Source organism: Gorilla gorilla, chromosome 2, assembly GCF_029281585.2.
Source record: "Gorilla gorilla gorilla isolate KB3781 chromosome 2, NHGRI_mGorGor1-v2.1_pri, whole genome shotgun sequence".
NCBI classification, from domain to species: domain Eukaryota; kingdom Metazoa; phylum Chordata; class Mammalia; order Primates; family Hominidae; genus Gorilla; species Gorilla gorilla.
The window spans coordinates 96,290,460-96,313,242 of NC_086017.1; the positions used below are offsets into that span (position 1 = coordinate 96,290,460).

Consider the following 22,783-nt stretch of genomic DNA (forward strand, 5'->3'; position numbering starts at 1 on the left):
GATAGCTGTTTTTTCTGTCATTCTGAAGAAATCACTCTACTGTCTTCTGGCTTCCATTGTTGCCGTTGACAGCTTTTCTGCAGATCTGTTTGTCTATGATGTCATCTTTATTGCTGCTACTGGGCTCTTCTTTTCATCAAATGTCTCTTGTAATTTTAGTATTTATTATAATGTTTCATAGAGATGATGGCCTCACCAAGTTTATATCTCATCAATTCTAGGATTCAATTTAAAAGGTTTTCATAGGCAATAAGTTTTAGTCAATATTATTGAAATCTCAATATTACAAAAAAAGCAAATTTTCTAAAGAAGGAGGATTTCCTCTCACAAAAAAAGAGGCCAACTGCTCACTTCAACAGTATGTATATTAAAATTGGAATGACACAAAGATTAGTATGGCCCCTCTGCAAAGATGACATGCAAATTCATGAAGCATCCTGTATGTTTTATATATTTAAAATTTATTAAAGGAGTAGATAGATATTAAGTGTTCTTAGCCAAAAAATAAGCAATAAATGAATAAAAACTACCCCCCTGCAACAAAAATCTATCTATGTCAAGTGATGTAGATGTTAATTACTTTTATTTTGGGAATCATTATACAAGACATACTTATACCAAAATACTGTATTGTGCACCTTAAATAATTAAGTTTTTTGTCAATCACACCTGAACAAAGCTGAAAACAAACAAAGCTGAAAAAGTATATAAAACTTTTTTTTTCTTTAAATTTGTCTTATTGGTGTTAGGTAAAAGAAAATCTGTGTGGAATTTTTGTGGCATTTATGTAAAACAGGGAAATAATTTTGGAGAAAACAAAGACAATTTTGCACAAGAATAATGTTTTTCCCTTTTTAGTCTTCAAAATTAAATATTAATGAACTCTTTCTCAAGTTTGAGCAGGTGCTAGGCCATTTTACTTTGCAAGCAAGATAGGAGTAACAAAATATAAAGAGAAATTACTGCTTTTCCTGTGAGCCTGCAGGAGGTGTTTCTGGCTTATTAGTTCTAACTTAATTATTACTTCTACTTTTGGGAAACAGGTAAGATTAATGTTACAGAAATAAATATTTAAGTGATCAAATCAAATTATTCACAGATTTGTAGTTAAAATTTCACCTTGAAAATAACATCTCCATTTCAAAACATTGTCTTAAAAATCTAGGACCGGTTCATGCACTCATTTATTTATTCAGCAAGTGAGTGTTAATCACATGATGTAGACTATAAATCTATGGCTGCTTTCTTGGATTTTTTTTTTGACACCTACTGAAGAGATGAGCCACAAATATAATAGAGAACCAATTTCAATAAAGAAAAAAAAATTATAGTCATTGCATGACTATAATATAAAGCAATTATTTGGAAAATACTTATGGTAGGGAAAATAGTTGTAAATGTATATATAATTGTATTCTATGTTTTTGAACTCTTACATATTTAGATATTTTTCAGAAACCAGAAGTAGGTTAAGTAGAATTCAATGCCTTCCTTGAAATATTGATCTGGTAGTTGCAAATTACTGCAAAGTTAAACCTTATCCGAAGTCGTTTTTGCTACTGCTTATAGGTTCATGTCAGGCTTCATCCCTATTGTACTAAGCTCAGAAATAACCCGACTTCCTACTGAGAATCCTTTATAATGAGAGCAATTTTAATTCTCAGCCTCCCACTGTAAGCTGTTCTTACTGTGAATTTGTTTCATTGATAATATTTTAGCTTATCTTTTTAAAAAGTAACACCTATTTCATCTTTTGAAATATCTTTGATATTTTTGAAGGATTGCACTAAGCAAAGCAATGATTCATAATTTTCTTTTTTGCATTAAAAATTGTAAACCATCATGGTGAATGATATTTAATACTCTTATGTATTAGTATTTTGAAGTTGAATTAAATAGCATAAAGTTACCGTGCAAATAGTGTAAAAATATTTATTACATATTAATATTCATTCAGGATATCAGAGTTTAACTCAGAAATCAATGTATCTAATTCCACTGCTGGTTAATGAAGGGATGTGACTGTGAGTTACAGAGAATAAATACAATTATTTTTATTGACCATTTTTGTTTTAAAATAAGGATCTATGTCCACAGGGCCAGAAAATCCTTGAACTAGTTTACTGAAAAGAACAAATTTTCACTTGCAAAGTTTGAGTTTTCGTGTTACACAGAATCACTTTCAAATCTCAACCCTACTTGCCAAGCCTTTGGGTAAATTTCCTGATCTCTGTAAGCCTCAGTCTCCCTATCTCCCCCAAGATTTTCTTTTTATAACATGTAGTTAATGATATCATTCCTAGCACAGCCCCTGGCACATGTCTCAGCTACTTTGAAAGATTTCATTCCCCCCACATCTTTATTTCAGACAGGAATATTTTAGAGACTGATAAATTGGAGTGGTGAGTTAAAAATAGGTGGAAAAAGTCAGAAAGTCACCGCAGGCTAATTTTACTTTGCTTCTGTGTGCCATGAAAATTGGGGATACTTATCTTTTTTATTTTAAGTTGTATTTATCTTTCTCTGTCTTCTTTCCCTGGAATAAATCTTCAAGCAAATACATGCATTCAAGTGAGAGGGCTCCTCAACACTTAAGGCTGTCATTTCACTCAAGCTATGATATGTTAAGAATCACATGGATTTGATTTTGAATCATAGTTTTCCTCCTAGAACTTATGGGTTCTGTTTTTTTACACCACAAATTAGGATAGCAATATCTAAATTATGAGGTCATTGTGAAGATTAAATTACAAAATACGTAAATGTTTCCAGACAAAAGGAAACAATGCAAGAGATGCCAACAATTTTTAGAGTATATTATAGTTGAAAGTAAGGTAAAGAGATTATACCTATGTATATGTAAGGGAAAAAATAAACTGCCCTCTACCGTTCTGAGTTTTTATCTGGGACCCCTATAATAAAGGACAGATTAACAAGAGAAAAACAAACAAGAGTTTTATTGACATTAATTTCTTATATATATGGGAGATACCCAGGCAATAAACAATTCTCAAAGACTTAGAACATCAGCTTATATGTCATCCTCAACAAAAGGCAATTCAATTTTAGAGATGTGAAAAGACAAAGGCAAAGGACCTTAAGCCTTTAGGGGCAACAAATTGTGTCAAGGCAAATATAAGGAGAACTAATGGTAGATAAAGGATAATAAAGTTTGTTACATAGATTCCTCTGGATAAATAAGTCTTCAGGATAATAAGGGTCTAAGGTTGTCTTTGCTGATCAACTTTTGTCCTTCCCAGTATAAAGGGGAGAAGGGACACCTTTGTAAATTTATGCCTTGCTTTTAGGCAAATGGGGTTGGGGGGAGAAGAGGTTTTTTTTTAGTATCAGCTTCTTTTCAATTGTCTTCAGCTCAAAGTAATCCTTATGCCAAATGATATACCTTGGTTGGCATATTCTGCTACTCTTTATTCAGAAGTGGCTTTAAGATCAACATTTATTTTCATGATATATAAACAACTAGAAATAAAAAGTAAGTTACAATACTTGATTTTCATTTTTAGAATCTATTACTCTTTGTAGAGGAAAAGTATTCATCAAGTACTAAGGTTGTGTTGAAATATACAAATAAATATATATTTTATGATGAAATGTACAATAATTTGCATGATTGTCCTTACACAATATATTTCATTGTCTGTATTAGTCTGTTTTCACGCTGCTCATAAAGAAAGACATTCCCAACACTGGGCAATTTACAAAAGTAGAGATTTAATGGACTAGCAGTTCCACGTGGTTGGGGAAGCCTCACAATCATGGCAGACGGCGAAAGGCACCTCTCACATGGCGGCAAGCAGGAGGAGAGCTTGTGAGGTAAATTCTCCTTTTTAAAACCATCAGATCTTGTGAGACTTATTCACTATCACAAGAATAGCACAGGAAAGACCTGCCCCCATGATTCAATGACTTCCCACCGGGTCCCTCTCACAACACATGTTAATTTAAGATGAGATTTTGGTGTTTGAAGATGAATTAATATTTTCATAATTTTCAGCAAAAGTGGGAATTACATAGTAATAAGGCTAATGCTTATCGAGTGCTGACTATGCTTATCTGTTCAAAATGACATACATGTACTGTCTGATTTAATTTAAATGACACATATACATGTTAGACAAAAATAAGGATAAAGAAGCTAGAGAAAGTGAGGGACAGAGAGTTTAATTAAATTGCCCATGATTGAAGGCAAGAAAATAGAAGCGAGAAGATAAATGCAGGCAGTTTGTTTCGGAGCTGGTAGTCCATTGTAATACTGCTACCTTTTTTAAAAATATTGATAGAAAGTGAATAATTCTCCTTATAACTAGGTAATGTCAGCATTCAAATTTGAATTCTCTTTATCATTTATCTACATTAACTAATTATTGCAAATATCTGATTAACCTTTTTCTTTGTATACCTTAAATTATATGAACTTAGAAATAGTTTTTAAAAATAAATCTTTTTTCCCCTGGGTTAAAGCAAAACAAAAAACATTAAACATTAACTTTGCCTTACTTTTAGAATACTTGGTAAAAATTACCTACCTGAATGACAAACAGAAAACAGGTTATGAAATATATGTGGAATTTTAATATAAATAGTAGCAGGGATAAATGGTCAGTTGTAATTTCAACTCACTACGTAATTGGATAGTGAGGAGAATAACGGCTAAATCTGCAGGGGAATATTTCAGTTCACTCTTTTAAACTGTATTTAGATCTATAGCAATTATAGTTTTAAACATTCTTTATATTTGTTTTTTTAATAAGAATGAATGTGGCAAGTAAGTTTTAGAAATTATACATTTGATAAGAAAATGCACTATTTGACATGCTTTTCAGTAGATGAATAAGGCATGAAGGAAAGAGGATCATTACTATTAAAGAAAACAAACCTTATTAGTGCATAAGTAGCACTGGTTGTATTCTTTACGCTCAGAAGAAAAAAAACTCCATGGCCTTCTTTGGATTTGCAACATGCTTTACTAATTGGCATATAAATAAATTACAATCTTATTTTGCGTAATACATTTTCTTTTAGGAATTAGACCTATTTTCTTAATATGAAAGATTCTTCCAATTTAACCACAGAACCTGAACTTACAACAGAAGCTACACAACTCCAGTTTTGGACAGGATCCAAAAACCTTTAGAGTCACTCAGTCCATTTAACACTTGAAAAGTAAACCTGATTGAAGTCACCATGTGGCCATGCTCTGAGTGAATAACATTCTCTCTATGGACATGCATAATTCTCTCTGGGTTTAATACCAGTTATGACTTTGCCTCAATAGAATTCCCCAGGGCATAGATGCATGGTAGCTGTAATCATACTTACTGTTAAAATATTACTATATATGAAATAAGCCTCAATATATGCAAATGAATAATAATGAGAATGTCACAGATTCACAAGGAGGGCATAACAAAACAAAACTCTTGGTAGATAAAGCATTTTCATTAGGAACCAAAGAACTTGCTGGCTCAAAACCAGTAGTAAAAAGGATCATTTTCTTTAGCATAATAAAATATTTTGAGTGCAGAGGTCATGAAGAAGGACATAAAATTCAATCAGCTGCTTCTTAGTTATACAGCACACAGGAACATAAGACTGTTCGTCCAGTAAAGAGGAGATTTTGTGCAAAGGTAAGTACTTTGTTGAATTCAGTTCTTCAGCAGGAGCCCTATTTGGGTTTGTATGTGGCTTCACTATAATTTTTTTCAAAGTTTTAGGAAAATCAAGATTAAGTAATCTTGGATTTTTAACTGTTATACTGCTAGAATTCTGCACAAAATGTAATAAACATTTAAAACTGATTGAAGCACATATGCAGGAAAATTAGGATGAAAACTTTCTTAAAAAACTTTATTTTAAATAATAGATTTAGGGGGTACGAGTGCAGTTTTGTTACATGGATATATTGTGTATACATGAAGCTTGGGCTTTAATGTAGCCACCAACCAAATAGTGTACATTGTATCCATTAAGTAATTTCTGATCCCTGCCACCTACCCACCTTTTTAAGTTGGCAATGTTTATTATTCTACTTTCTATGTCCATTAGGATGACAGTGTTTTAAGGAACACTTTCCTGATAGCATACATACATAGACAGCATTTCAGTGGACCAGTGGGTCTCAGTCAGGGACCATTTACTTCCTGGAAGATATTTGCTTCCCTGGAGACGTGTTTGATAGCCACAACTCATTGTGAGGGGTTGATAGTAACATCTAGAGGCCAAGGATGTTGCTAATCATTCTACAATACTCAGGACACTTCACACCAAAAAATTATCCAGCCCAATATGTCAATAGTGTTGACATTGAGAAATCCAGGACAAGACTATTTTACAAGCATACAAGTTACTTTTATAACTTAAACCACTTAATCATTTGAGGTTATTATATACCCATACTTTCAGTAGGTAATGTATATATCTTGAGAATTAGTAACTCATATAGATTTGAGTTAGAAGGCTTCAAAATATCAAAAAGCATTGCTTTTTAAATAAATAATTTCATAAGTGACTTTCTTTTCTGAGAAGATGGAGAATTCACTCACATTTCTAGGTAATTGATGTATGTAACTTAACTAAACCTATAATTTGCTTATTTTTCATTTAAAATATGACATAATCGCATTCAAGAGTGCTGACTGAGAAACAAGAATAATATTTTGAGTGCCTTCTTTCTGTGTTTTTAGGAAAGCAAACACAGAGTGTTCATGCCACAGGGGCCTTTAGAGATCACCTATTCTAATCCTCATGTTTTACAGATAGGGAGAGTAATATTCAAAAGTCGGAAGCGTCAATCCATGATTGTACAACCAGTCAGTAGTGAAACCAGGTCTGCAGTTACTTTATATAATATCACTATCAAAATGAGGTCATGATTTGATGACTTCATAAAATTGATTCTATGTAGATTGAGATGTTATATTGAGATGATTTATAATGGAATTTTGCTCAGCTGCTATAGTTTGGAATTGTCTTTCATGACTGACATGACCTCTTTTGCCATCTAGATAAGATGGATCTTACTACATAATGATTTTTTTTCCTTCTCCAAAATGTACTTTCTTTGTGCTAGCATTACATTACTACTGGAAACATCATTTTCAAGTCACAATGTGCCATGTATAATATTCTACTTTAAACCATGCTATGCCTTGAAAATTGTACAAGTGTGTGCCTGTATGTCAGAGAGATTAGGAAGACAGTCTCTAGAATTTCTTTCCTATCCACAAACTCATTAATCTTTTACATTTGTAAGGGAAAAAAGTCTGCTTTCTATCCTTGAACAATAGTCTGCAAATATAGACGTGCAGGTTTTTTTTTTCCTTATTGTTGAGCTAATTCTCCTGAGTTTTGTGACTTAATGTATTAATAGGGCCATAAGACCAATTTTTTGCCACTTTAAATTTTTACTTAAAATTCAAGACTATTGGTGCTATCTTTAAGTAGCGATTGTAAAATTATTCAGAACTACCTATTTTTCTCTAGAGGAGATTGTAAGATAATATAGAATATCAGTTTGAAGATAAAGACATTACAGAAGTTTGACCTAATTATTATAAAATTATACTTCTAATTGTGCTGAGAGTATCATCCTAATTTATCACTCCTTTATATAATCTTAAGTAATATTATTTTATCATGCTTTCATTGAAGCTTTTTAGTAAATTAAAGCCTCATATGCAGGAAGCTACAGTATGATATCTTTTGACAAAATGAATTCTTTTATTTGCATAGCCTAAACTGAAATATATTATCAAAAATTCATTTCATGATCTAGTAACCAAAATTTATTAGAAAAGTTTCAACATGTTAATGTTACATTGGCCTAATAAGAAGGCCTTAACATTTAAATGGCTGCTTCATCAAGGAAAATATTGTCATGTCATCAGCTGAGTGTACTGTTATTTTACAACTATCTTCTGGTTAAAGATAATTTTAGAAGACACTACTAGTTAGATAATATGATAGATAATATGTAAATTTTCTCTGATATAATGTTCTCATTTTTAGTAAACCAAAATGAGTTATTTCAAGCAAAGTATTTCGAAGTTGATACGATACTTAAGAGCAGAGCTGTTATCAGAATGTCTTCAAGCTATCTAGGGATTGAGGGTGTCAGTCGGTTCATAGCACTTATTTCCTTCCTTCCTAAATTAAAGGCTAATTGAGAAATAAGACACAAGAGACAGTTAGATGGATATAAATGTATAAACACAAAAATGTATAGGTCACTTTAGATTTCTGTTGAAAAGGGTTTTTTTGGTGTTATTCTTTCCTTTTCCTGCATTATCCCCATTTTCTATACTTGTGAATATCTTGGAACAACCCATCTATCTGAGGAAAAGACTGTGTCTGCAAAGCAACTTGAGTTTTCAAGACAGCTGCCTCTTCTGGCTGAGGTGGAAAAAAAGAAGCAAATGCTCTGTAATTGAAAACTTTCAATGCTTTAATTCTACAAATTCAAGACATATGAAACTGTCAGTGAATGACAGTCTTGTTATCAACCAGTCAGGTAATCAGTAAATACAGAAACAAAAGCTGGTGAGAGTCATAAGGGTAGTATTTTAACACAAGTACTTTCATATGAAATCAGAGAGAGGGAGAGTTCCCACCAACACAATATATTCCAATAAAATTTATTTCACTTAATTGATTGGCTATTCCCAGATAAGATACTTTTATCCTCCTGGTAGTAACTCATAAATTTTTTATCCCCTCAAAATGAGGAAAAAATGTCAATGTGTCTTCAGGGATTCTACAGCTCTGCTGTTCAAAAATGGTTATGTGCTTGTGAGGGATATGGAATTACACAGACAAGAGAAATTAGCAAAAAATTGAGTTGATTATGATGTGGAAAATATTTACATGAAAGCACTGATTTTTCTCTCTGTTTAACATTTATAAAAAGAATCAAGAGTGTCTTGATTAAAGGCTTACTTTTGTTTAGATCTTAAGACATTTTTTGTTAACTTCTGTGCTATTCAATTATGCTAATGTAAATGCCCATTATGAGGTGCTTTTGGATTTTTGGAATCTTATGCTCATTTGTCTGAGTGTCACTGAGGTAAATTCAGACAGACTGTAGAAGTGTACAAGCCACATCCTATATATTTTCCCCTAAATTAGTGAAGCTACATACAGGGAGATAAAGAGAATAAAAGTGAGAGTATGAATTTAAGTATTTGTGGTTTATTAGGAGTAATTTCAGTAGAATACTAGTTAACTATTTCATCATCTTTTTTATTTCTGTGATGATACAGAATTATAATGTTAAACTATCTTAAAGGAAAGTATTTGATAACAAGTAATTATTACAGAATATGGGATCCATGGTTTATAATAATGTTTTCCCATTCATGCATAGTTGGTAAAATAATGCCTACATTTATTTATCTGGTTAATTGACAGTGTCAGACATAACACAAAGAAGCAACATTTAGACTAATGAAATGTATGTTTTTTCAATTGATCTCAATTATTTATTTGTAGTACTTTGAATATATAAAAAGATTGAAGGTGCTTTATGTTTCTGTGTATGACTACAGGAGTATATGTAATTTAGAGTTCAAGGCATTAACTAAAATACTCCGCTTCACAGGCTAAAGAAAAAACATCATTCTCAGTAAACTATCGCAAGAACAAAAAACCAAACACCGCATATTCTCACTCATAGGTGGGAATTGAACAATGAGATCACATGGACACAGGAAGGGGAATATCACACTCGGGGGACTGTGGTGGGGTGGGGGGAGGGGGGATGGGTAGCATTGGGAGATATACCTAATGCTAGATGACGAGTTAGTGGGTGCAGCGCACCAGCATGGCACATGTATACATATGTAACAAACCTGCACAATGTGCACATGTACCCTAAAACTTAAAGTATAATAAAAAAAAGAACATCAGTCAATTCTCCTTTAAATATCTAAGGATTTTTAACAGAAAAAATGGTTTCTTAGCAATCCAGTTAACAATAATAAAAAAATAAATAAATAAATAAATAAAATAAAAACAAGCTAGCCATCAGATCTTTATGATTCTAAACCAGAATATTCTGGCATGCTGAGGAGTAGTCTCTACATTTACCTACAGGAACTGAAAAGCACACAGAAGGAGACCTTGTAAATTGCCTTCCATTCCAGGAGTGATCCCAGGCCTTCCTTTTGGCACTAGACACATATTTACTTGTTCAAGTGGAGCTCTGTGTAAGATTTCATGACCAGAGTTTAGGCGTGGGGTGGGGAGACTTCTGCTCTGAATCATGGAAGATGGCAGTCAAGTATGAAAATGTATATTCTTCTTCAGTTTTGAAAACAGATATAAAATAAATTAACATTTTTATATTTATCTATATTTGCTTGGTAAGTAAACTTCTGGTTAAGCTCAATATGATTCCTAGGAGAAACAGAATTAGATGCATAGAGAACATCCATCCTCTGTGTGTGTGTGTGTCTCTCTCTCCCCTCTCCTTGGCAAAGAGCTCTCTGTCATGCTTCTGCACAGGCCAGTGAAAGCTCTGACCAGGCTAAACTAGTGTGAGATGGCCAGGCCATGACCTTATTAGAAAAGCCTCTCTCTGAAGTCTCAAACGACCCTAATACCAACGTTGAATTTGCCTGAGCCTGTCCTTTCTGATTTCCCCCAACACATTACACAGGAGCTCTCTGTCAAATTTGGTGCTGCTGATAATGAGCTAGTCTCTCAGACTTTTGTATTAAACGCAAGTTCTCCAGGAAACTTTTGAAAGTGCACAGGAAAAATACAGAGAAAATTGAAGACTAAAGGGAATATGTTTTTGTTCTACAGCAATACATTTACCATGCAAAGCAATGTGTTTATCTATACTTATGCTTTTTGCTTCTATTCTATATTAACCTCATCTGATTTATGCTAATTTTTGCCCAAGATGACAACAGAAGCAGAGAGTTATAGTCACACAGAGTATTTCCTTTACTATTACTCCACCTGCTGGAATTGCCCTTCACTGACCACAGATTCCTAGGACTGAGATTTGAAAAATGTGAAGAGAAAAGGAATTAGAATTATTTATATGCACGGACAAAACTGTTTTCTTAATATTGTTTTATTTAATATGTTAGTAATTTGACAAGAAATGAATAATTTTACAGTTTGAGACTGCTCAGTAACAAGATAGACTGTTTTTATTATTTTATATTCTTAGATTCTGAGTCCTAGTTGCATCATGTAAAGTCTTATTTTGATATTAAAATGCTTAATTATGCATTATACAATATGTATCATTTGCTTATCAAACAGGTATGCATGCTTTTGTTATCATAAAAATAAAATGGAAATATGTATTCGCTGATGTTTCAGAAATGTGTTTACATAAAACAATTCTGGAGGAACACAATATTTTACGCAGACTAGTCCTATATATCAAGGTAATTAAAATAACTTTGTTATGAATATAATATAGGAAATTTTGAAGTACTACAAAGTATAGATTCTAACTTAATAGGCTTTCCAGTTTATTTAGATTATATCATGGAAACCCTCACCTATATACATATTTGCATTTATTTTTAGAAGCAGTTTACCTAATTTGCAATTTTGAGGTATCTGAAGAACACAATATAATTTTATTGCATTTAATTAGAATTTAATTTGAGTTCGTCTCAAATATGATGTGTGCATGGGGCACCTAATTGAGCAGGTAATTTGTCCATAGTCACACATGTTTAAAATTGTATCTTAAAATAACATGGTGAGGTAAAATATTCTGAGATACTGCCAGTTATTTAGCTGACTCTACTTTACGTTTTATTTATAAATGAATCAAAGTCAGCTGAATTTATGTATAAAGTCAATTTGAAAGTGATGTCTCTTTTCAATAATGTGGAAACAAATTGATACTTAGCTAATGCTGAATGGTGTGTGTGTACCTGCACGTGTGTGTGTTTATATATGTGAACTCTTATGTCGTCAATTTCCACATTTTCATTATCTTTTCTTGAACGCACATAAATAAAAATAACAGGACAGATGACTTTATAATAGGATATAATGTCATTTTGGGCGTCTTTCAACATATTCTTCTAACCAATAACTTAAGGAAGAGGCTGTTGATTTGATATTTTAAATTACTAAATAATAAAACAGATTAAAGACATTTTATATTCTAGTAAGGAAAAATATTTCAAATTAGTTATGGACTAATGTAAAAGATGCAAATAATGTGATTATTCATTACTGTCATAAGAAGTGTGGCAAAAATAAAAGATGGTCCTGTGTTGTTTTTGACTTAAAAAGTACCCTTGTTTGAGCACATAATAAAATTAAGTTCTTTTTCTCTGCAACCCAATAAAACATGTACCAAATGCAAGTGAATCAACACAGCTGGTTGCTAGCATTATGATTAGGGATGCACTAGTTTGGATAAAATAAGAACTGGCCTGAATCTCTGCCCAAAACTTGAACTAAAATGACACCAAAAAAAAAAAAATTAAAATAGTTTCAGAAACTCATTTTTTCTTCAAATTTCATATGCCCTGTTTTTACAATGAAAATTTGAGGACATCTTGTTACTTGATTAAATAGGAAGTACTAAAAAAATCAAATAAAACATATACCAAAATTTAATAATCCAAACTTAAAACCCTAAGTTGGATGAGTTTTACTGTTTTAAGTCAATTCATTTTGGGGTCTTTTTCTCTTTTTTCTCAAGTAAACATTAGAAAAAAGAAAGAAAGAAAAAAACTTTTACTTAAAGACAAAAAAAACCTTAAACATTTAAGTTTTCAACAAGATTTTTGGGGAAGAGTATTGGATATTTTATTGCATGCCAATGTACCTTTTGTGTTATTTCCCATTTCAGTGATCATTGCAGCATTGTTTAGATGAGTCATGTTCTGAGTAGACTGAATAAATACGCAGCTGCCTGTTCTGCAATATGGATTAAAGTAGGGGTAAGGATCTCAATGAAAAGAAATGTGATTCAAGGTTGTACATTAGTATCAGAAACTCAGTTGCCAAAAGAAGAATTAATACAGATGAGTAATCTAGAGGAATTCGTCTTACAGATTTAATTATTAAGGTTCCAACACTGCCACTTGCACTATCATTCACTTAAACTGGGACTCAGTAATAAATTAGGAACCACGTCATAACACTTCAGTCTTCTTCCACCTACTGACCAATATCTCAGCATAGGGTCACATGAATTAAGGCCAATCAGCAGTTACTGGAAATATAGATTTTTAAATAGAGCATGTAGAGAACCCCTGAGAAGCATATTACTCCTTGGACCAGAACAGGCTGAAAAGGTCAAACACAACTCTCCCTTTTTTATGGGAGGTGGTCAGCGATGTTCTGGAAACGAGAATGAAGAAAATGAGAAAAGTTAAAAAAAAAAAAAAAAAAAAAAAAAAGGAGGAGGCCGGGCGCGGTGGTTCACGCCTGTAATTTCAGCACTTTGGGAGGCCGAGGCAGGCGGATCACAAGGTCCGGAGATCGAGACCATCCTGGCCAACATGGTGAAACCCCGTCTCTACTAAAAATACAAAAAATTAGCCGGGCACAGTGGCGGGTGCTTGCAGTCCCAGCTACTCGGGAGGCTGAGGCAGGAGAATGGCGTGAACCCGGGAGGCGGAGCTTGCAGTGAGCTGAGATCGCACCACTGCACTCCAGCCTGGTGACAGAGCGAGACTCCATCTCAGAAAAAAAAAAGGGGGGGGGGGGGGGTGAAGCAAAAAATAAGGGAAAAGAAAGAGTAAGTGAAGCTCAAGGAGAAAGGAAGGAGGAAAAATAGTAAAATAGTAGCGGTTTCTCCAGTTTCTTTGATTTTTAGTTAAATATCTGTCCAAGGCTGTGAGACAAACCCGACCTGAGAGAGGTCTCCGTGCTCCTCCTAATCCGGACCCCAGTTTCCTCTCAGAGCCCTCCTCATTGCCCACAGCCACAGATCTGCTGCGTGCGGAGATGCTTTCTACGGTGTCTTCAAAACAAATGTCTACCATTCTTTTATCTCTTCTGAGTACTTGCTTACAAATGAATTTGAATGTTGAGGAAATTAATATAAGATTGCAAATAACTGCTTAACAAACATTAACTCAAGTTCTATGCTTAGGTCAGAAGATAATTTTGTACAAACCGTGTATACAAGGTACTGTCTGATCCTCACTGTGTTGTCCCTTGAGGAATTTGGGCATGGGGTATCAGAGCTAAGATTGTTACACGAGTAAATAATTGGAATTTTTCTAATCCAGAAAACTTGTATTTTCTATCAGGGTAAATAAATAAATATTGATATTAAAACAGTATGCATTTTTCAAGTCCTATCATTTTCAACTCTCAATTACTTTCCACTTATTCGTTTTGTCATATCTATTCTAAAAATCTATTCAGCTAAAATATCTTTGTCCCATGAACACTTCTGGAAAAGACCTCAAGAATGTGCTTATTGTTGCCACTGAGGAACTATGGCCTGAAACCTCAAGTGGATACTTAGCACCATTTTGTGGTCATTCCAAAATTCTCTAGGCTGAGCTTTCTCCAAAATTCCTAACAATTGCTGTTCTAAATGTTTACTCCATGTTATGGACTGAATACTTGCTTCCCCCAAAAATGTATGTGTTGAAGCCCTAATCCCCAATGTGATAACATTAGAAGTGGACACTTTGAGTGGTAATTCAGTTTAGAGGAAGCCATTATATGGGCGCCCCCATGGATCAGTGTCCTTATAAGAAAAGTAAGAGATCAGAGCTCTTTCTGTATCTCTGCCATGTAAGGACGTAGTAAAAAGGCAGCCATTGGCAAGCCAGGAAGATAATTCTCATAGGAACCAAACTGGCTAACACCTTGATCTTGCACTTCCAACCCCCCAGAACTGTGAGATACAAATTTCTGTTGTTTCAGCCACCCAGGCTACGATATTTTGTTAAAGCAGACTGAGCTGACTAAGACACCCTGTTCCACCAGATCCTCCATGTCTCAAAACACATGACTTCACTTCCTAATTTTCATGTAAAATAGAGATAATGTTTCCTGCCTTTTATACCTGTAAATGTATCTTTTTTTGTATGCACCTCAAAAGGTGAGACTCATCTTTTGATGAGTCATCCTTCAAGTTCCACATCCAGTTCACTTTAATGCTATGTTGACTCTATCCTCTAAATATATCATAAATACTTTTTTTCCCTTTGAAGCGTCTTGGCTATCGCTCTTGACTTAGTGAAGCCCCACATTACTGTTGGATAGCACTAGTCAATCACACACTTTAAAATAAAATTGGATTAGACCAGGTGCAGTGGCTCATGCCTGTAATTTCAGAACTTTGGGAGGCTGAGGCAGGAGGGTTTCTTGAACCTAGGAGTTTGAGACTAGTTTGGGCCACAGAGCAAGACCATTTCTCTACAAAATATTAAAAAATTAGCCAGGTATGGTGGTGTGTGCTTGTAGTCCCAGCTACTTGGGAGGCTGAAGTGGGAGGATCACTTTAGCTAAGGAAGTTGAGGCTTCAGTGAGCCATGTTCCTGCCACTGCACTCCATCCAGGGTGACAGAGTGAGACCCTGTATCTCAAAAATAAATAATAAAAATAAAATTGAATTAATTCGAATGGAGTAAAATTAAAAATTGCTTTAAATATATATACACATATATATTTTTCTTGAGAGCAATTACTTTGCAATAGAATAACAGATGTTTAATTTCCTCTAAATAAATGTTATATTTATCTGTTCTAAATATATAGTTAACACTAAGTGGAGGTAATCAAAGTATTTATTTGTTCTTTTACACTCTTGATTATTTTATGTTGAACCTGAAAACTTATTTATGTGTTGAGGTTCTAGAATTTTTTATGCCAATTACTTTATGAAAATAGCTACTATTTTACCCTGTTACCGATTCACTTACTATTTAGTAGTACATTTGCCAGTTGGCAAAAACTTTAAATACTTTGCAGACTGGTAGAAAATCTAAATCTGGGACAGTTCACATTTATCCCATAAAACATTAAATTGAATATAGCAATTAGTTTTAGAATCCAGGAAAAGAATACAAAAATGTACAGTATTCTTTCTAGGCAATTGTTTTTACAAATGCTGAATTCATTACAATGTTTTAAATTCAACAACAACAAAAGAATAATATTAACCATCTATGTGTTGTAGAGTACAAAACTTCCTATTCTGAAACAGGAGTATGTGCATCCAGTAAATGATTATTAGAGATACATAAAATATCTTTCTATTCTTTGCATTCTCTTGATAGTTATGACACATCTGAGCTGAGCTTGAAAGTAAGGTCAGGAATTAAAAATAAATGTCTCAAAAAGTCAAAGAAAATACCTGGATGTTAAGAGTGAAAGGAAGGAGAAAATAGTTTTAGAGAGAAGTGATACGCGGAGCAAAAAAGAAAAAAGATACACGATTGGGACTCTATGGGGGGAAAAATTTAAATTATATATATATATATATATATATGTATGTGTGTATATATATATATATATGTACGTATATATATATATTCCAGTGTTGGAATACCTAAAAAGATGTTTAAGTGGTTATTTCTGATTTTTCTTTTAAAGCTGTTTTATTTTTGTATTCTAAACTCATTTCATTGATCTAAGACCCAAAGAAGATGTATGGCAAACACAAGTGCTTTGTGTGATTTTGTATGTGTGTGTGGTTTTTTTTTTTTTTTTTGAAATTTAGGAAATGGAGTAAATTCCATGCATAGACAAAATGAGGAATAGAAATAGCATTCATAGAAAAGAGAGGCAGTGTTAAGTGGGATTATACAAAGCAGAACATCAAAAATCTATGCAACATGAGAATTCATATCTCTAATAAAGAGGGTTGTAAACTTTTTCAGATTTAGCCTACCTTTCAGAGATCTGAAGGGCAAAGATAACCCAGTAGACATCAGAGTTATACATCAATATAAAGTATACACTTTCAGCTGTTAATATTTGTTCATTTAAAATAATAATTAATAATTCATTCAACAAATGTCTACCAAACATTTGCTGTGTGCTAAAGCCTGTGAATGAAAAGCTAATGAAAACAATACCTTATCTTCAACATCTCGACAGGGAAGAAGCATGTAGAAAGAGTGACAGTTGTGACAGGTGCTGAATTATAGACGTGCATAAGGGTCAGAGGAGCTCTAAAAATTTCTACCTTGGAACAAATCAGAGTTTTCATTAAGATATTAGCTTTTGAGTTAGGTAATGAAGAATTAGCAGGGCTTCTTGAAAAACAGAAGATATGAGGGCCAGCGCAAAAACACAAAGGAATGAAAATAAAACACAATGGTATGTTCAAGATGACCTAAAGTTTGCTGTAACTGCAGTAAGGTGTACATTTGACACAGAGGCTGGAGATAACTGTACGCAATGCTGCCCAATTGAAATGTAACGCAAACCACACAGGTATATGTTTTCTAGACGCCACACTTAAAAGGTAAAAATTACTAGTAAATTAATTTTAAGAATATATTTTATTCACCCAATATTCCCAAAATATTATCATTTCAACATAGAGTCAATACACAAATTATTAATGAAACAAATTGCACTGTTTCTGAATTCAGTCTTTGAAACCTGATTGTAATTTCTATTTACAGCACACCTCGATTCTGCCTAGCCATATTTCAGTGCCTTTTAGACATGGTGTTAGTGATTTCTCATTGGACAGCTCTGTTAATAGTACATGACATAGTTCCTTAATTAAGGTAATATAGAGATCCATTTTAACAGAAAAAAGCATCACATACATGTAACAAAATTTCTCATGTACCCTATAAATGTGTACAAGTTTTTAAATAAATAAATAAAAGAAAAATATTCTCAGGAGTTACCTACTTGGACAAATTATTTTTATTTCTGATTAATTTTATATACACTATTAAATATGTGCAAGCATAAACCTAGTTGAACATCTCTCAAGCTTACAGCCCTTATATGTTTATAGGATCCACACAAGTGTACATTTGTATAAAATGCTTACATGCCTATAATCAACATAAATTTGATATGATGAATATGTTTTGCTTAAACTTAACCAATGCTTGAAGCATGCATAAAAACTTGGCTTCTTTGAGCATGTTCTTTTTAGCTCAACATCTGTCACATACTGATTTAAACTACTACATGGTTGCTAGTAAACCACGTAGTGATACTATTTGTTCTTTCTAGGCAAAAATGGATTTTTTTTCTATATGGAGTCACCACTTTTCTTTTATTGGTTAATCTGCAAGTTATAATAGTTCAATAAGGCGTCAGTGTGATTTTAACAAACTCAAGCAATGAACTTCTTTGTCAGTTGGCTTTTGGCTGTATGAGCAATCATTCAGAAGATCCAGATATATTAAATCTTGTAGATTATATCAAAGTGAAAACAAAATATTTATAAAATATGATAGAGAAGTCTTGAATTCCCTGTGATTTAGTTTGCAGATGCCCCTGCTTGGGAAATTCTGCTGCACACTGCACTAGACTCTTTCTATGATATCTGAGTGGTAGCAAGGAATCATTTAAAGTCCTTGGAGGTTTACAACATCATCTTTTAGTTTTAGGAAGAGAAATGCCTGTGAATGTAGATAGAGGTTGTACATATATGCAAGAAACATAATTCCAGACTCATGATACATTTGATTGAGGGCTACAACATAATTTAAATATCCAAGTAGGTGTTAGCTTACTCACTGTGGGAGAGTAGCACTGTTAAAATACTGTTATTCAAGCCACATTTTTACATCCTTTTGGGGGGAATTGCCTTTAAAATGGCTTAGAGTTCTGAGAGAAAGTAAATTCCATTGTTTGTAATCTCCAAACTTTTACTACCAAATTATCTTCAAAAAATGAAAACTCTTCACTACTGAGCATGATCAGCAGAGCAGTGAAATTTGAATGAGTCTGTGGTCAGCCTGGGGTACTATTTTGAGAAAACAATATTCACTTGAATACATATGACTGGGAGAACTTCTTTTCCACGTTAAACAGAGTTTTGTTTGTTTGTTTGTTTTTGTTTTTGTTTTTGTTTTTTTGAGGTGGACATTCTTGTTGCCCAGGCTGGAGTGCAGTGGCCATATCTCGGCTCACTGCAACCTCCGCCTCCTGGGTTCAAGCGATTCTCCTGCCTCAGCCTCCTGAGACATGCACCACCACGCCCGGCTAATTTTTGTATTTTTAGTAGAGATGGAGTTTCTCCATGTTGGTCAGGCTGGTCTCAAACTCCCGACCTCAGGTGATCCATCTGCCTCAGCCTCCCAAAGTGCTGGGATTACAGGCATGAGCCACCGCGCCTGGCTAAACACAGTTTTTTAGCCAAGATTTGAGTAGCTCCTTTTTCAAATTTCTGGTTCTTGCTGAGTACTTAAAAAATTGGTTATCAACTCTACCCTCAGTAAAATTAATAAATTTATTAAATTTGATTATATATAGTTTATTTGCTTATGAAAAAAGAAGTCTAGAAAACTATTCAGTACCAGCTTCTAGACAGACTTCTCTTGCTAAATATTGATATATTCTTTGTCTGCACATATATGTGAGCACAAATTTGACTTGACGCACATCCACTCAGAAATGATATAACTTTCTTTTGCTTGTAAAAAGTTACTCAGAAACTGTTATATATGTTACTGAAAGCAAGAATTCCCTGATCCCACTTGCAGGTTGTGCGAAAGCGGTATGGCTCCTCTGTTAGGCCACTGTGTGTGCTCAAAACCCTTATGGGATGGGGAGCACACAGATGGGCAGGCGCAGGAGCCCAGGGTCTGGGGTTTATATGGGTACAAGATAAGGGGGCGTGGCGGGCCAAAAGGCAACTCTGGGGCAAGAAAACAGGAATGCCTGTTTCCATTTAGGCATTTCAGGCCTGAGTTTCCAGGCTTGAGGGTGGGGCCTCTGCCAGGGAAGTGCCCTCTTCTACCCAGTATTTCCCTGTTTCCTGTCCATATCATTGTTAAATAACATATTGACAAATTCACAGTCTCCGTGATAAGATGCTAAATATTACAAAATTTATGATTCCCTAAATACCATATTGATGACACATTCTGCTCTAAAATAATTTTCTCATACATCTATTTCTTGAATTTTATATTGAACACAAAATTCTCAGTGTACCAAACAAATCAATAACATATCTATGTATGTTCAATAGACTTTTAAGTCCATGGTATATCAATTTGCTTTAGGAAAGTAAAAGTTCCAGGTTCAAATGATTTGAGGAAATTGTGAATTAAACCCCATTAAATAGATTAATACTGAATATCTTTATTCTCATATTATAATAATTTGTTTTGTGTCTTTTGGATAGGAGTCTATATCCTGCAGAGCTTTACAATGTTTTGACCAAGCTACCACTTTATTTTTCTACAGGATCACATATCAAGACCACTAAAAAAAAATAATAATTCCTATTTTTTTAACTTATAATATTACCATCTGATGCTAATATGGATATTTACTGCGTAGGTAGGAGATTTTCTCAATGTTCATATAAAGAGTTTTTATGCTCATACCAAGGACCAACATAAAATTAAATAATAATATATTTGTAATATATCTGGTTTTATGTCATTGTATAAATTAATAACTATCATTAAATGACCTAAAAATAAACATTAGATCCTCAGCAGAACACGAAGTCCTAATGATAAAATAAGTTTGCTTATCATTGATTGAGAAAATTAATGCTTTGGAATTTAAACTATTTATATTAATAAGAAAATAGAATCTTTTAATAACTAAGATAATTTTATTACATATACAAGTATCTGTGATTGGGTTTATATTTTTCTTTAGGTTGGTTGTCTAAAAAAATAGTTAATTACCTTTGTTTGCCCTTTAATGACTTGAAAATATTTGTCTCGGATCTGCTATAACTGGATCAATTCATCCATTATTCAAGAAGTATTTATTAAAAATCTACTATTTGCAAGCATGTCCTAAATGCTGAGCATAGAATGGGAGATAAAATCAAGTCATTATATCATGAAGTGGGGTTTTTTTGCATACTATAGTCAATAAGGAATAAATCAATAACTCTAATATTTCTAATATTGACAAGTGCTTTGGAAAAAGATAAAGCAGAGAAGAGGACAAGGAAGTACCAGGGTAGGGGGTAGGGTTACAATGTTAAGTAGGATTGCTGGGGAAGTTGTCAATTAGAAGGTAGAATTTCAGCAAAGTGCTGGAATAGATAAGAAAACAAGCATTTATGTGTCTCTGTAGTGGAAGAATATTTCAGACAGAAGATAAGAAAGGACAAAGTCACCCAGGAGGAAATTTGTCTAGTGTTCTCAATAAGCAGCAGGTATGAACTGAGTAAGGGGAGGAGTAGTTGGAGAAGAGGTCAGAAAAGTAATAAAAAGGAAAATAGATCATGTAGGGCCTTGTAGGGTATTGAAAAAAAAAACTTGGCTTTTACCGTAAGTGAGATGGGAAGCCATTGGAGGGTTTTGGGCAGAGAAATAACGTTATCTGACTTATATAAGAAAACAGTTTGAACATTGTTGGGACTAGGCAGTAGGGGAGAAAAGAGGACTAGAAAGACAAGTTGGAATCGATTTCAGTAATCCAGATAAGCAGTAACAATGGTGGGAACCAAGGTGTTCATGGTAGAGACAATGTAAATGGTCAGTTTCTGAGCATGTTTGAAAATAGAGAAAATAGTATTTCCTGACAGAACAGGCTGTGGGTATGGCAAAAATATTTTAGTTTAATCACTTAAAAAGATCTAGTTTCTGTTTATAAAAAATAAACAGACACACCAAAAACAAAGACTGGAGAAGGTGGAAGGACCATGGGAGATGACTATGAGACTTCTGAATGGAAATATTGAATTGATAACTGGAATTCAACATAGAGTTCAGAAGAGAAGTCTGAAGTAGTGATACATGTATGGGGGTTGTCAGCATGGAGTAGGTCTTAAGGAAATGAGACTGAATAAAAGTACCAAGCGAGTGAAGACACAGAATTAAAGAGGAGAAAGGATTAATCCTTAAAGCCCTCCAATGGCAAGACGAGAGAATAAAGAAGTACTCAAGAAGAAAACGAAATAACCAGGAAGGTAGGAAAGAACTATAAGAGTGATCTGGAAGCAAAGTCAAGAGTATGTTAAGATAGGCCAAGTCATAGGAGAACTGAGAACTGGTGATTGGTAGCTGACTTTCATAAGAATAATCTTAAATGAAGTGGTAAAGACAACAGGCTGAACACAATGAATTCCAGAGAAAATGGAAGAAAGAAAATTAGAGAACCAATAAAGGGAACTAAACGTTGAAAGTTTTTGCTGTAAAAATAGAGCAGGGAAATGGAGTATTGTCAGAAAGACATATGGAGCAAAGAAGTTTGTATTTTAATTTTATTTTTTTAAATAGGGAGAATTACAGATAATTGATTTGCTGTTGGAGGTAATTCAGTAGAGATTAATTAATAATGATGTACCAGAATGAGAAAAGAATTACTAAAGTCATGCCTTTTTGTGGATGAAAAAGAACAGGGTGAAATGCATATGGGAAGGATTGACCTCAGAACATAATTCATGCATAATAACAGAAGGGAAGGAGCATGGAGCAGGTTGATTGGTTGAAGCTGGTGAAAATTCTTTCCTGATTGCTCTTTTCCTGCCCAGTGAAATAGGAAAGAAGGTTACTGGGAGTGAGGAAAGAAGGTTACTGGGAGTGATAACTTGGGAGACAGAGCTAGAAGTCTGGAGAGAAAAAGGAAAACAATAGCTTTCTGAAGAGCATGGGGTATTAATTGGATTTAGGAAAAAACAGTTTGATTGTTT

At 33.7% G+C, this 22,783-nt stretch overlaps 1 non-coding gene across 1 annotated transcript; it reads left to right on the forward strand.

The window, feature by feature from the left end:
* The first annotated feature begins 343 nt into the window (after positions 1–343).
* On the forward strand, positions 344–447 carry LOC115934143 (U6 spliceosomal RNA). The gene has a single exon (XR_004069981.3). It is a non-coding gene; the product is annotated as a U6 spliceosomal RNA (small nuclear RNA).
* Positions 448–22,783: the final 22,336 nt, after the last annotated feature.